The 17366-nt window shown below is 34.2% G+C and overlaps 1 non-coding gene and 1 pseudogene across 1 annotated transcript; one reads left to right on the top strand and one right to left on the bottom strand.

The window, feature by feature from the left end:
* Positions 1 to 17366, top strand: part of LOC111439302 — a 75746-nt pseudogene that overhangs the window by 1603 nt on the left and 56777 nt on the right.
* Positions 2889 to 2960, bottom strand: TRNAY-GUA. The gene has a single exon. It is a non-coding gene; the product is annotated as a tRNA-Tyr (tRNA).

The raw sequence follows: 17366 nt of genomic DNA, 5'->3' as shown, positions 1-17366 counted from the left end.
CCCAACACGTGTCAAATTAGTGACACTAAGTTATTCTCATGGTTTCTTTACACCCATTTAAAGTAGTTTGAAAACTAGCACGTCAAATATTATAATTGACTAACTACAACTTCAATTTTGTGCTTTAAGGATAGTTTTGACCCAAGAGAAATAAAATCGTTAATTTAGTATATGGTAGCAAAGATGACATGAGAATGAGTTATTCTCGTATGGAAGGAGATTTATCCTTAAGTTATATCCCATATCCTCTTTTAACCGATTATTTAGTTTTATTTAGTATGTTTTAGAAAGATAAGTCATCAATAGCAAAAAAATAAAATAAATAAAATAGATTAAATTATCCAAAAGTAATGACTAACATAAATTAAAAAAAAAAAACATAAAAGGATGAATTGACCCCAGTAAGATGTGGAACACAAGTAAAATAAAAAAATAAAAAAAACACAAACAGCCAAAAATCAAGCTTTGGAAAGTGTTAAAACAGTTTTGATATATAAACATTTCAAGACTTTACTCATGCAATATTCCAATGAAATCTAACACTAGAACATCATAAAATTTAGAGAAATGATTGAAATTGATGTCATGTTCATATAGGTTGACTTTAATACAAAGGACAAATCAAACTTTCTTAAGGATAAATTCAGGACACCAGCCTAAGCTAATCAGGTAGGTGGTCTTACCATCCATATGGTTATATTTGATGTTAACTGTGCCCGTGGTTTTGGAAGTGTCATATATATTGATATGTGTGAAATGTTTGTGAATCGATATGCTTATGATATGTTATAATATGTGAATTGTATGATAATACTTACGGTACCATGTGTTCAATGGTATATTTGAGAGAGGATACGAGAAGAATGCACTAAACGTAATGTAACAATAGGAGTAAGACATGTTCATGAAACGTTATGGTTTGATTACGTCTCGAAGTGCTATGGGTATGACAAATTGATAAAAACGATATGGTCACGATGGATTCATAAAACAATACGATTAGGTTATGGGTAGAAAGGGATAGGATTATGATAGATTGATAGAACGATAGCGTTACGATACTTTCCTGTAACGTTATGACTAAGGTACGTTCAGATAACGACACAACTATGATATGTCTAAGGACGTTAAGACTATGATAAATTAGGGAAGGATATAACCACGGAGTTTTTACGATATGATATGATTATGATACGACATGTGAGGGGCGGATATATATCCAACAAGTGTCAAAGAGAGACGCGAGAATAAATTATTCTCAAGCTTTCTTTACATCGGTCAAAGAGTAATTGATAAGCTTTCAAAATTAAGGGTTTTCTTTTTTCTTTCTTTCTCCCTTTTCACGTTTAATTTTTTTTTTTAAATAAAAAAAAGTTTAATGTGAGAATGAAGAAGTTAGAAAGGAGAAAGAAATGAATGTAATAAAACTTTTCCGTTGGTAGGAATGGAAATGGTGAATGGGTCCTTGACGATAGTCGACCGCTATACTCTGGTTTTGGAAGTAAGTGATGATTATCAGCAATATGAGTTGTGTCAATACCACACCGTTATCAAGAGGAAGTAAAGTAGAGTAGAATAGATTAAGCGATCCATTTGTTGAGAGTACTATAAGAGGCACACAAGTAAGAATGTTGGATATAACTACTCTTTCACATATGAGGGATGAGTCTCATAGATCCAACTACAATATCAAAGAAACTTCAGGTGGTAGTGATTGCTTGCATTGGTGTCTCCGTGGTATCCCAGACACATGTAACATGATTTTTCTTGCTCAAATATAGCTTCATTTGTCTTAAAAGTTCACTTTTGAGTAATCTTGGAAGGCTTCTTAATTTGCAACCTCTGGTGAAGATGATCACTCCGAGGTGGGTTTGTTAGTGAAGATGCAATTATATAGTCAGGGTTTTATATAAATGGTTCCATTTATATCTATAAATGAAATTTGTGGTGTATTTTTTTGTAAATTCAACAATAATCATTGGTTATTTGGTTACCATTCTAAAGAAATTCAACTTTTGACCTTTTGTGAATGCTCAAAGCTACTTGCAAAGTACTGTCGATTATGATCCATAATACTCACCGATTTGAAATTGAGGTTTGTTTATGTTTGAAAATGTGACAAACCAAAAGACAAGATGCTAATTAATATTGTTTGTGATTGTTGTTGTGAATTCTCGGATCTTTGAATACATATTTTAGTTGGCTTATGAATTTTTCCATCTTTTAAAAATATTATTTTTTAGTTTGGGCCTAATTTCATAATAGGCGATTGAATCACAATATTGTAATATTTTAAGTTACTTTTAAGATTAAAGGTCGATGAATAAAGTAATTACGGCAAGTTCTTTTTATGCATCTTATTCTGATCTAGCACATAAATGCTTCCTAATTATTTTATTTATTTTTTTATGAATTAGGTTATGAAGATCATTTGAATTAGGTCGATGAATAAAGTAATTACGGCAAGTTCTTTTTATGCATCTTATTCTGCTCTAGCACATCAATGCTTCCTAATTATTTTATTTATTTTTTTATGAATTAGGTTATGAAGATCATTTGAATTATATAGAATGAGCCGTGTGGAAGGGTTGCCTTTAGATGCTTTAGTACCAATTAAGGATGTCAATATCCTAATCCAATTATCCTAATCCAATTAAGGCAGAATGCAGGAACGTAATAAGCCACCAAAATCCTAGTAATGCAGTTAAGGATGTCAGTAGTAATGCAGTTAAGGATGTCAGTATCGTCAATAGTTGACATCGGGTTTTAAGTACATGGTTCTATGTGGTGGAGGACTTTGGAATAAGGTTTGGAATCCGTAATTATTCTTTTCCTTTAGACACTCGGTGGTCGGGAGTAAATCGAACAAAGTGCCTGTCCAAAATAAAAGGGTCCAACCAAATTCGAACTGGTGACCTCTTGATCTACAGTCAAATGCTCTACCACTGAGCTATGGACCCATTTTGCATGATTTCAACCTTAGTGACCCCTTCTAGAGTGTCAGTCCAAAAGTGTAAAAAGTGTCTATCCAAAATAAAAGGGTCCAACCAAGTTCAAACGGGTGACCGGTCAAATTCTCTACCACTAAGCCATGGATCCATTTTGTAGGATTTTAACCTTAATGACCCCTTAGACATAGTGTCGGTCCAAAAAGTGTAACAAATTTCTATCCAAGATAGAAGAGCCCAACTAGGTTCGAATTGGTGACCTCTTGATCTGCAATCAAATGCTCTAACATTGAGCTATGGACCCATTTTGTATGATCTCAACCTTAGTGACCCCTTCTACAGATTATCGGTCCAAAAGTGACCCTACCGAATCGACTATGGACCAATTTTGTATAAATTGGTGGATTACCTATCGGGAATTAAACACAGGTCGTTAGATTCAAAGTCAAAAGTGTTAACCACTACATTATAGAACCACTTGTTAAACTTTATTTTTGCAGCGATTTTGATAAGTTTCAACAACGCTGGATTTTGCAAAGCTAGAGGTCGTAGTATCCTTACAGACTTTCACAAGGTGTTTTCAACTTCTTTTATAGGTAATTGAACTTTTGAGTCCATGCAAATAATTGGTTGGATTAGTATGAGTTTGAGAAGACATAGGTAATCTCCCAATGTGTTTTCAACTTCTTTTATAGGTAGAATTTTAAAATAAAACCACAACAAAATTTACTTCTATCTAGTAAAATTATTTTTTGTTTGAAACTAAGATTATTCCCTTTTTTTCTAAAACTAAATTTTACTCTGGAATATATTTTAATAGTTTTGTTAATTAAATTTTCTTTAAAATTTTTGAACACAGGGTACAATGGAAATAATATATATATTTTTTTTACTATTTTGTAATTTGTATGGTATTATTGAGGCTTTTGAATGAAAGATGATAATTGATTCCCTTTCCTCTTTGACAATTTTAGATACCTCCATATCCGATATTTGATGCGTCACATTTCATTATGAGATCTGCCCTTGGGTCAATAAGACTTAAGCAGAAAGTTTATTTGAATAATGATTTGATTTTTTTTAGTTGTAGAGACATCCCTTAGAAATCAAGACTTTGTATTATTTTGAAGACACTCATCAAGACATTTGTAAATGTGCCTGATATCTTGAAGGATATAAGACACGTAATCGAGAGAACCTAAAATTTTTTTGAAGTTGGCTTTTCTAAGATACGTCATCACCAAAGTTTGAGAGAAAGACCATTGGATGGGTTTTAATAAGGCTCAAATAAATTTAAAATCCAAGAAAACGGATCTGAGGTTGATATTATTTAATTTTGGTATGGACACAACTAGCTGATTTCTTTTGATTACATTAATGAATTTATGTAGATGTTTAAAGTGCTGATCTTAATGGTTTTAGAAAGTATCAACACATGATCAATATAAACTATCGAAATTTTTTGAAAGGATTGAAATTATCATTCATAATCTTCTGAAATTTGGATGGAGCGTTTTTAGCCTAAATGGCATGACGTTCCTCTCATATTTTCTAAATTGGACATTAAATGCTATTTTATATTTGTCCTTTTAAGAAATTAGAATTTTCGGAAATCCCAATTTCATGTCGAATTTTATAAAAACATTTGACTCTAAATTCTTTTTATCAAATCATTTTTGTTTTGGTTGGGATATCTTATTTATTCTAAAACTTTATTCAAAGGTTTGTAGTTAATTAACATTATCAGAATTTCTGGTTTCTTTTCACCATGTTGTTAACCTAAAATGTCAGACATGACCACATGCTCTTTGAAGACCTTATTAGTTTCCTCTGCAAAATATCACCTAAAATGTCACGGTATTTAGTGTTTGATGCTTTTTGACTTAACCCTAGGGTTCTATTTACAGTGAACTTGTGATAATTTTTGTCAAATTATATATTTGAATACCTAATACATTAAGATATAATATCTTATTTAAATAATATTAAAATGTCGTAGAATATCATAATATATGTTTAATTAATATGAATCGCATTCAAATTTCAAATATATATTTTTATTTAATGTTTATGATACACATCAATTATTTTAATATTTTACTTATCAAATACGTTAATATGTTTTGATATTATACTTTAAGACTATAGGAACTTGCTCAGAGGACCTGAGAGTTACATTGGCCCATAATGCATCTCATGGATGATGCAAAACTATGGTGGCGGTTGAAGGTGAATTTTATAAAAAACTGGTCATGCACCAAAAAATCATGGGAAGACCATTGATGGAATTGAAGCAATCGGCACTCCCCTGGATGGGTTTCCAATCAAAGACCTAATGTTTGATGTTGGCACTTTTGAAGAAAGAGCCACAGAATTGAACAACAAGAAACGTGGCGATAGCTCTGAGAACTCTATCACACACATAAAAATACGTGTCGAAGGGTTAGGCATTACACAGAAGATCTAGCTTTCATCGAGGAGACCCGAGTTTGATTCTCGACAATGAAATTTTATTTTCTTATTTCTTTTATTTTATAGTTTCATCTTTTGTCACCAATTATATTTAAACATTACTTAGGTTTGAAAAGCACTATAATGGATGAGTTCAATAGTATTTAGGTTTGAGAAGCACTGTAATGGATGAGTTCAATAGTATCTATTAGGTTTGAGAAGCACTATAATGGAGGAGTTCAATAGTATCTTAAATTCAAAAGACTTTTATGAACTTGGTTTGAGAGGCACTATAATGGTCAAGTTCAATAGTATCCTACATTAAAAAGACTTTTATGAACTTTGAACCTTTAATAGTTTTATGGCATAGATATTTGGTTCAATTTCAACAAGTGAGGTTGAGGTCATTCAAATAGTTAATGTGATAATCCGGTCATTTTCAAGGCCTCTTTTGTTGAATGCCATCATGACTGAGATGAGTGAGGGTCGTAGAGAACCACACCCCAAGTCAAGCTCATGATGGGCTTAACAAACTAAAAATCCAAAAACACAAACCCTTAAATGGGAACCGGGATGCTAAGGAATTAAAAAACTTTATTTTTGACGTAGAACAATACTTGAAGGTTACAGGAACTTGCTCATAGGACCTAAGAGTTACGTTGGCCACAATGCATCTCATGGATGGTGGCGCTCGAAGGTGGATGATATAAAAAATGGGCCATGCACCCTAAACTCATGGGAAGACCGTTGATGGAATCGATGCAATCGACGTTCCCCTTGATGGGTTGCCAATTAAAGACCTGACGTTTGATATTGACTCTTTTGAGGAAAAAGCCACACGATCGAACACCTCGAAATGTCGCGATAGCTCTAAGAACTCTATCATACGACCTGAGAGAGGGCTACAGGAACTTTCTCATACGACCTGAGAGTTACGTTAGCCGCAATGCATCTCATGGACGAGCAAAACTAGGGTAGTGCTCGAAGGTGAATGGTATAAAAAATAGGTCATGCACCATAAACTCATGGGAAGATCATTGATGGAATCGATGCAATCGACGCTCCCCTGGATGGGTTGCCAATCAAAGACCTAACATTTGATATTGACTCTTTTGAAGAAAGAGCCACACAATCGAACAGCTTGAAACGTCGCGGTAGCCCTGAGAACTCTAACACACACAGGGAAGGACGTGTCGAAGAGTTAGATATTAAGCAAAAGATCATGCTAAAACTCTTCAGCGATCTGACAAAAGACTTCAGGACATCAACACAAAAAATCCATTGTTGTCCAGCGGTTAGGATATCTGGCTTTCACCCAGGGGACTTGGGTTCGATTCCTGGCAATGGAATACTGTTTTCATATTTCATTTTATTTTACAGTTTCTATCTTAGATTAAAAAGACTTTTATGAACTTCGTAATGCATCTCATGTGGGCTTAACAAACTTCAAATCCAAGAACACAACCCTTTAAAGGGAAACCGGGATGCTAAGAAATTAAAAAGCTTTATTTTTGACGTAGAACAATTGAAGGTTACTGGAACTTGCTCATAAGACCTAAGAGTTACGTTGGTCGCAATGCATCTCATGGACGATGCAAAACTATGGTGGTGCTCGAAGGTGAATGGTATAAAAAATGGGTCATGCACCATAAACTCATGGGAAGACTGTTGATGGAATCGATGCAATCGACGCTCCTCTAGATGGGTTGTCAATCAAAGACCTGACGTTTGATGTTATCCCTTTTGAAGAAAGAGCCACACGATCGAACAACTCGAATCATCGCGGTAACTCTGAGAACTCTATCACACACATGAAAGGACGTGTTGAAGAGTTAGACATTACCCAAAACATCATAGTAAAACTCTTCAGCGATTAGACAAAAGACTTTAGGACAACTACACCAAAAATTCATTGTTGTCCAACGGTTTGGATATTTGGCTTTCATTAGGAGATTCTAGTTTGATTCTTTGAAATTGAATATTATTTTCTTATTTCTTTTTATTTTATAGTTTCATCTTTTGTCACCAATTATATTTAAACTTTACCTCATTTTGAGGGGCACTGTAATGGTCAAGTTTAATAGTATCTTAGATTAAAAAGACTTTTATGAACATCGTACCTATGTTAGTGTTATGTTATAGATATTTGTTTCAATTTCAACAAGTGGGATTGAGGTGATTCAAATGGTTAATGCGATAATCCGGCTATTTTCGAGGTCTCTCTTGTTGAACGCCATCATGGTTGAGATGAGCACCCGAGTGAGTTTGACAAGGAGACCTGAATTTAAACTTTACCTACGTTTGAGAGGTACTATAATGGTCAAGTTCAATGGTATTTTAGATTAAAAAGACTTTTATGAACTTTGTACCTTTGTTAGTGTTACTTTGTACCTTTGTTTGTGTTACTTTGTACCTTTGTTAGTGTTATGTTATAAACATTTGGTCAAGTTGAACAAGTGGGGTTGAGGTGATTCAAATGGTTAATGTCACTTTATTTGATTCAAATTGTTAATGTGATAATCCAGTTGAATAGTTACAGGTTATTTCCAAGGCCTCCCTTATTGAACGCCAACAAGGCTGAAATGATTGAGATGAGCACCTAAGTGAGTTTGACAAAATTGAAATAAAATCACTAAAAAAAATCAAAAAAATTGAAAAAAAATTAGCCTCACGACACTTCCTTCAACTGGAAGGGCAATAAATAAAGGATTCCTTCGCCCAAGACCCATGATCCAACTCCCAACATGAAAATGATAAGCTATAGAATCATTCCAAGAACCTCAATGCATGGGTTACAAACTCACATTACCAATCTCGACAACTGGACGTGTCATCGGCGTTAGAAGAACGACCGCATCAGAGCAAGTCATGAGGATAGAAGATCTCGTTGAAGGATGATAGACCAACCGTAATCTTCAGCCCAACGAGCCAAGCTTTTGTAGAAGCAAGAACCCTTGTATTAAAGAAATTAACACTTCTTATAAAAAATTTGGATCAACCAAGAGATAAAGCTAGAATTAGATGATGAGATCCAAGATTGAGAAACAAGATTTGGAACCTTTTTCTAAATTGAGTCACTTGACAATCGAACTTGATCAAGGCTTGATTGAATGACTTAGATGCAATCTACCACAAGAATTGCATGAAACTTAGAAATGACAAAGATATGCTAAGATTTCTATAAGGGGGATCGTCTCAACTTGAGAGATCAATTTCATTGATCACAAATATGCTTTTACATAATAATTTGTGGGTATTTATAGTCTCCCAACAAAAGAAGTTAGTGGCCGTGATTTAATCTCGATCCCTTTAAATCTCCACCGAAGACAAAGTCAATTTGAGCATTACAAACTTTATGAAATTAAAATAATAAATAAAGTTTTCTAACCACTCATGAAATGATGCTTGCAACTTCATCCACTACTTCAACCGTCCAAATATTTACTTTTGAATCTCCAAATGATCTTGACTCAAACGAATCAGCTTGTAACACATGAAATGATGGTTGAACCTAGCCTATCCAATTTTATAGATGAAGTATGAATGCTTGTTGAATCTTCTTGGCCTTGGGTTGTGTAATAGGTCCAGTTGGAACACCGTGATTCTTATCATCATCCCCCTCTTCAAAAGGATTCGTCCTCGAATTAGAAAAATCATCACCTACATGAAAAGAACTCAACTCAGCAACATTGAAAGTAGAATGTACACCGTGATTCTTATCATCATCCCCCTCTTCAGGATTCGTCCTCAAATCAGAAAAATCATCACCTACATCAAAATGACTCAATTTGACAACATTGAAAGTAGAATGTATTGACAATTATACGAGAACTTCAATTTTATTGTTCCATGCAATAAAATGAGACATTTTACTAAATGTCTTATGGAGCATTTATAGTCAAATAAATAATTATTTACGCTAATTCATTGAAACTTTAAAAAGAAATCATCTCTAAATTTAGATAAGATAGTAAGTTATAGAATCTTCAATATTATGGTCTCCCAACTAAGCTATCCCCTGTAACAGGGAAAATGAAAATTTTCAAACACGTGACGCTCTCTCAACTAAGCTATCCCCGCTAATTTTAAATTGAATAGTCAGGAGTCAAGTTATGTGACGTGAAGCAGGTGCAGTGAACGTGGATCGAACACGTGACCTTCAGATTTTCAGTTCGACACTCTCAAACTGAGTTATCTTTGCTAATATTTGAAGAAAAAAAATCATAAGTTAAGGTATTTCTGCTAATAACTAATTTTTTATTGAATAGTCAGCTTATGCTAATGGAAACAGGTGCGGTGAACGTGGATCAAACACGTGACGCTCTCCCAACTAAGCTATCCCCGCTAATTTTAAATTGAATAGTCAGGAGTCACGTTATGTGACGTGAATCAGGTGTAGGGAACATGGATCGAACACGTGACCTTCAGATTTTCAGTTCGACACTCTCAAAACTGAGTTATCTTTACTAATATTTGAAAAAAAAATTCATAAGTTAAGGTATTTCTGCCAATTCATTATATTTTAAAAAGAAATAATCACATTTCGGCTAATAACTATTTTTTTATTGAATAGTCAGCTTATGCAAATGGAAACAGGTGCGGTGAACGTGGTAACTAATTTTTTTATTGAATAGTCAGCTTATGCAAATGGAAACAGGTGCGGTGAACATGGTAACTAATTTTTTTATTTAATAGTCAGCTTATGCAAATGGAAACAGGTGCGGTGAACGTGGTAACTAATTTTTTTATTGGCGGTGAACGTGGTAACTAATTTTTTTATTGAATAGTCAGCTTATGCAAATGGAAACAGGTGCGGTGAACGTGGAGATCGGACCTTCAAATCTTAAATCTGATGCTCTCCAAACTGAGCTATCCTTGCTAACATTAAAAATGAAAGTTTTTAAGTAAAGATATTTCCGCTAATTAATTGAAATTTTAGAAAGAAATGATCACTAATTTTAGATTGAATAGTCAAATTGTGCAACATGAACCATGTGTGGTTAACGTGGATCGAGCACGAGACCTTCAGATCTTCAATCTAACGCTCTCTCAACTGAGCTATCCACACTAACGTTAAAAATAAAAATTCATCAGTAAAGGTATTTTCGCTAATTCATTGAAATTTTAAATAGAAATAATCACTAATTTTTAATAAGATATTCAAGTTATCCAACTTGTATAAGGTGCGGTGAACTAGAACACTTTAAGTATTTCCGATAATTCATTGAGATTTCAGAAAGGAATAATAACTAATTTTAGATTGAATAGTCGAGTTATGCAACTAGAATTAGGTGCGCTGAACGTGGAGATCAAACACGTGACCTTCAAATCTTCAGTCTGACGCTCTCCCAACAGAGCTATCCCCGCTAATATTAAAAATGAAAATTCATAAGTAAAGGTATTTCCGCTAATTCATTATGTTTAAAAAAGAAATAATCACTAATTTTAGATTGAATAAGCAAGTTATGTTTTTAGATTGTATAGTCACATAATAAACTTGTATTAGGTGCGATGAACAGGGATAAAACACGTGTGACCTTCAAATCTTCAGTCTAACAATCTCCCAACTGAGCTACTCTTGCTAACATTAAAAATGAACATTCATCAGTAAAGGTATTGAGTACACTTCTGGAAATTCAACAAAAGGCAATAGTATTAGACCGAGATGCCAGATTTAAATCTCGCTTCTGGAAAATTCAACAAAAGGCATTGGGTACGCAGTTGTAGGACGACATTCCACCCATAAACAAATGGTAAAAAAGAAATAATCAAGCAAATATTGGAAGACATGTTCGAGGGTATATGTGATGGCTTTTGCAGGAAGCTGGGATAAATACCTACCCCAAATGAAATTTTCTTATAATAATACTTGCCAAGACACCATACAAATGGCCACATACGAGGTTCTCTATGGACGAAGATTTCGATCCCCAATCTTTTGGGAAGAAGGGGGGCAAACGACAACTATTGGGCAAGAGGTGGTGCAAATTACCAATGCCGCAGTCCAAAAGATTAAAGCTAGGATACAAACCGCACAAAGCTGAGAGAAAAGCTATGCAGACCTAAGACGCAAGGACATGGAATTGTAGGTAGGGGATCATATATTCCTAAAGGTAGCACCCCATGAGACGGGTGCTCAGGTAGGGTAAAAAGGGGAAGCTAAGCCCTAGGTTTATCCGTCCCTTTGAGATATTAGAAAGGATTGGATCTGTGGCCTACAGAATCGGGCAATGCCCAAACTTATCTGCAGTACATAATATCTTTCATGTATCCATACTACGGAAGTATACCCTAGATCGTTCGCACGTACTGGCTCATGAAACTCTCTTCTTGAGAGATAACCTAACGTATAAAGAAGACCCGATTCAAATAATAGACAAGAAAGTCAAATGATTGAGAAACAAGGAAATCTCTCTTGTTAAGGTCATATGGAAGAATCATAGAGTAGAAGAAGCCACTTGGGAAACAGAAGGCAAATAAGAACCTTGTACCCTGACCTATTTTAGAATAAGCACTTTCGATGACCGAAAGTTTTCAAAGGAGAGGAGAATTTGCAACACTCAAGGTCTCCAATAAGAGACCGTGTATAATCCCTACTAAGTCTTATCTAGAAGCAAAGAACAAGTAAAATTGAAAAAACATTGAGAAAATGGTAGTTTTTCTAATTTTTATAAACTTCCGGAATCATTAAACTTTTTATAGAATAAGAATTACAAGGTGCTTAAAAAAGGAAGATTCTGATCGGAGAAGACTTTTCTGGCAGAAGATTCAAAAAAATCAAGAATGAAATTATAGAAATTCTAGACGTTTCAATGGTAGTGGAAAATTCGTCTATAAATTATGAATTAGGGTAGACTATTAGGGGCAAGAAGCAAGCTTAATCGAGTACCCAATCGAGAGATACAAGTTTTTTGTTTTGGGGTATCGTGTTCATGGGTTTACCTCGAATTCAAGAACTATAGTCCACTATTCATTTCCAAACTTGCTCCTACACCTTCTAAATAAGTTTACCCATAAGTTTGGTGAAGGAAAGAGGTCCTCAAAGTGCTAGTAGGTTTTCACACGAATTAATCCACGTTAGGTTTCTCTAATGTTTTCCTAAGCTAAAACCTCAACTCCTAAAGCCTAACCCATGAAATAATGTATAAACCTAGGTTCATCAATAATCCATGTACCAAGCACCTAGAACTATGTGAATAACATGCTAAATAAGTTGCTAGGATCCATACCCATAAGTAACCATTATTTGCATTACGATGTGTACTAAAAGGCCCCTATTCCTCTTTAGGTAGGATGTCGTGAAATATGTATCATGAGATGGATGTTATGTAGGCCTACCTTTCCCATCAGCTAAACGAGATGTCCTACACCACGATTTACCAGTAGGATTACATGATTATGACGACACCACTCATGTGTTCATGGGGAGAAAATTGAAGGTAATTTTAGGGGAAGGTTTTCAGGATCAGTATATGATACATGACACGATGACCTCTAAGTTCTAAGATCCTGAAAACATAATAAGAAGTAATATCCTAGCTTAAGGTCGCGATTAAGAACCTACTAATAGGCTACTTACTAAGTTTTACTCACTCCATGTTTATCATTTTTTTTCACCTAACTAAGAGTTGGTCAAGTAACTCGTTTACCCTAACAAGTGAATTCAAGGAGTTAAAGGCCTTTTTGAAAAGGATTGGAAAGGAAAAAGTAAATGAAAAAGGCAAAAAAGTCATTTTATCAATTATCAATAATCTTTCGGGATTTGTAATTCCTTATTTAGAAGGAATCTCAAGATTAAGCGAAAAATTATCAAAAAGCTACGAGGAATTTGTAGAAAAATTATGGATTTTTGGAGAAAAATAATAAAATATTTGGAAAGTTGCAAATTACCAAAATACCCCTGGAAGAATGGATAATTACAGAAATGCCACTTTAATTAGAATCAGTGCATCTACCGTGACCATCCAAGAAAAATCCTTCGAACTCAAACTTCAACCGTCGAATCTCCTCCGAAATTTGATATGATCTAGAACGAACACACACGGATCATCACATCCAAAGACTAGTATTCAAAGCCAAGGTCCGTAAGGTTATGATCGGAGTTGATATCTCAAAAAAATTATCTAGAAAGTTCGATCTCTAAATAACGAAGATTCTGGAGCTCTCAATGTCGGTTTAAGCTCCTACTATAAAGTCTGGAGTAGGAGCAACAATACGGAATAAGAATCGAGAAAGGTCGATCCCCCAATCGAAGACAATAAGCGTTTAGACAAGATTACCCACAAGTTCTATGAAGGAATAAGATTACCCACAAGTTTAGACAAGATTACCAACAAGACAATAAGATTTCTTCCAAATTCGAGAGCAATCCTCCACCATTTCTCTTCAAACTTATTCCTACCGTTTCTCAACAAGATTACCCACAAGTTCTATGAAGGAATAGAGTGCTGAAAGTGCCTAGAAACCATTCCCCCAATTCAATCAGCCATTGAAGAACTTCAAGAAAAACTTGAAAATCCAATCCGAGGATACATGATGATTCGTCGAGCAAGAATGATTCCAATCAGTTTCTGCAGCTCCAAGAAATGTTGAAGGAAATAGGTTTCAAAATTAAATTTGGGATAAAAGTCGAATTCCTATCTACGATATCTTTTCCTTCAAATTAAGGATTCCTCTAGCTTTAGAGGAAGAAGTTGAGTAAACTTGATGAAGGAATCGAGAGATGAAACATCGTAGAACAAGCTACCCAAGAGATCGAAAATCTAGCGTTTCGAGTGAGTTGCATACCGAGAACGATTTTTGAAAATTAATGTCTTACACTCAAAGACGTTCCTTCAAACCAATTCCTTTAGCCTGAAGAAAGGATATGGAAGAGGTTCAATGAAGAAATAGGTTCTTGAAACCCCTAGAATCGGCTACCCAATAAGAAATTCTTTATTTTATCTCCAGCGATAAATCAAATTTTCGATGAACTTCTGAAGCGAATATCTTCAGCTACGATCCACGAGAAGGTATCAAATCAATCCCTAACCCTTCCTTGTAATACCCATCTTCAAGTTTCACGAAGAAATTGAGGAGAGAAATGCTTTAAATGTGGCTGTACAGGCCGAGTTTCAGATGACAGTGACGCAAAAAATTCGCATCTTCTTCCTATTTCGAGGAAAAAAATGATGATATGGTCAGTTTAACTAAACTGTCCAAGTCAACTCAAAATTTGACCTTTTCTCGTGTTTTCTCAATTTTAACCCATTTCAGACCGATTCTCATAGAAAATCTTATGGTTTCAGAAACTAGACACAATAAGGAGTATGTGAAAGGAAATTTGAAGTAATTCAGATACTGGAATCTCAAGAATGGACGTCCCAAACGTCGACGATGAGGCAAGTAGCTACCTTGGACTTTTTGTTATGAAATACTGGTAGAAATTGCTTGGATTTTCATATGAACCCTAAACCAAGTATAAATTAAGGATATATGAAAGAAAAACCCAAAGAACCATGAGTTAAGACCCTTAACCGATCAAATAGCTCGAGATTTAAGTAACAAAATAACCCACTATATGAGCTCCGTTGCCTATCAAATTTTAATACTGAGCATATTATAGTATGTTGAGGTTAGATATGAAATTTGGTAGTTATTGGATAAGGATAACTAGGTAAACCAAGAAACGGTGTAAAATGACCATAATGCCCCTAAGGTAATTTACCTTCGGTTCATGACCTAGATGACCTTCAAATGCTATGAAATTCATCAGTAGATCTTATTTGATGAAATGTTATAGGAATCCTTATCCCAAGAGGTTATATAAGGTAATGAAGTTTGGGAGTTATTGGAAAACTTTAGTTAGTGAAACCAAGATATGGGAGAAAATGCTCATCACGATCCATATGACCTTTGCCATGAAGCACGATGTTTATAAGTTTTGTAGTCAATGTTGCCAAGGTTTGCTGCACACAAAAAAAGATAGGGATGTTAAATTTTTAAGTCACTTTTGGAAAGTATGGTGGATAAATTGGGTTCCAAATGATTGTGTTCAACTACACGTCATTCTTAGACTCATGAGCAAACGGATGAGGTTAATAAAATATTAGGAGCATTGCTTAGGGCTATTATTTATAAGAATATTAAGTCATAAATTGGGTAACAAATTATTGTTTTAAACTACATGTCATCTTTAGATTAATGAGCAAACTAAGGTGGTTAATAGAACATTAGGAGCATTGCTTAGGGCTATTATTTGTAAGAATATTAAGTCTTGGGACGAATGTTTGCCACTCATTGTTCTCTTTTTGAAGTTGCTTGCGGATTTAATCCACTTACGTGTCTTGATTTTCTTTCTATTCATTCTAATATTTTTGTGAGTAAAGCTGCCACGAGTAAGGCAAATGGGATCAAAACATTCCATAAAGAGGGGAAGGAGACAATTGAGAAACAAAATTTCAATGTTGCTTCAAGAATTGACAAAGGACATAATGAAATCATTTTTCAACTCGGTAACTGGGTTTGGATACATTTTTGCAAGGAGTGATTCCCATCTCAAAGGAAGACAAAGTTACATCCAAGAGGGGATGACCCTTATCAAGTCCTTGAAAGAATTAATAACAATGCATATACAATAATCTTCCAGGAGAATTTTTAGCACATTCTACTTTCAATGTTGCTGACTTGAGTCCTTTTGATGTAGGTGATGATTTTCTGATTCGAGGACCAATCCTTTTGAAGAGGGGGAAGATGATAAGGATCACGGTGTTCCAAATGTTCCAACTGGACCTATTACACGATCCAAGGCCAAAATGATTCAACAAGCATTCATTCTTCATCTACAAAATTGGATAGGCTCGGTTCAACTATTATTTCATGTGTTACAAGCTTATTAGATTGAGAAATGACCATTTGGAGCTTCAGAAGTGAATATTTACACAGTTGAAGGAGCAAATGAAGTTGCAAGCATCATTACATGAGTTGTTAGAAAACTTTATTTATTTTTAATTTCATAAAGTTTGTAATGGTAGAATTGTCAAATTGACTTCGTTTTTTTTTTTTTTGAGATTTAAGGGGATCGAAATTAAATACCGGCCACTAACTTCTTTTGTGAGAGACTATAAATACCCACAAATTATTATGTAAAAATCAGATTTGTGATGAATGAAATTGATCTCTCAAGTTGAGATGTTCCCCTTCAAAATCCGAGATCATCTATGCAAGTTTCATGCCATTTTTGTGGTAGAATTGCATGTGAGCCATGCAGTCACGCTTTGACATTGTGTGGTTGAGTGAAATTCTCAACCTTCTACTTATTTTTCTGATTTCTTTTCTCAACCTTCTACTTATTTTTTTTATTTCTTTTCTCTGTATTCATTGTAATTTATCCTCATACAAACAAGTTTATTTTTGTAGGGAATGTATTAAGCACATGGATTTATTAATTACGTGAACTTTTGTATAAAACAAAGTAAATAAAAATGGAGTATCATGAGATAGAAGTAAACATAGTAATAAAAAGAAACTACATAAACTTAAAGGAAGTTAATCTCATTTTACAATATAAATATTGTTCAATTGTAGCAAAGAAGTAGTTTTGAAAACTAGTCACTCCAGATCAATCTAGGTTTAGAAAACTAAAATAAATAAATAAAAATATTTTTCAAAAACTTAGTTTGGTGTGAAATTTTTCTTAAAATTCAAATGTTTTTTTTTATATATATATATAAAAGGATAAAACACATAATTTTGAAATAAAACAAAAAAAAAATAAAAAAACAAAATAGTTATGAAATGGGCCTATTTTTAACACGCCACTGCTTGAATTGTGTGATAGACTATGTGAAGTTAACATGACAATTATAGTATGTTCTAAAGCACAAAAACATGTGGATAAATTTCATATATTGAGGTTGGATAAATTGCATATATTGAGGTGCGGACAAAATATACACACGGGCAAATTAGGTGGAATGAACAACAAAA

Source organism: Cucurbita moschata, unplaced genomic scaffold (genome assembly GCF_002738365.1).
Source record: "Cucurbita moschata cultivar Rifu unplaced genomic scaffold, Cmos_1.0 Cmo_Scf00090, whole genome shotgun sequence".
NCBI classification, from domain to species: Eukaryota; Viridiplantae; Streptophyta; class Magnoliopsida; order Cucurbitales; family Cucurbitaceae; genus Cucurbita; species Cucurbita moschata.
The sequence above is the reverse complement of the archived record's forward strand: the minus strand, read 5'-3'. Positions and strand labels throughout refer to the sequence as shown.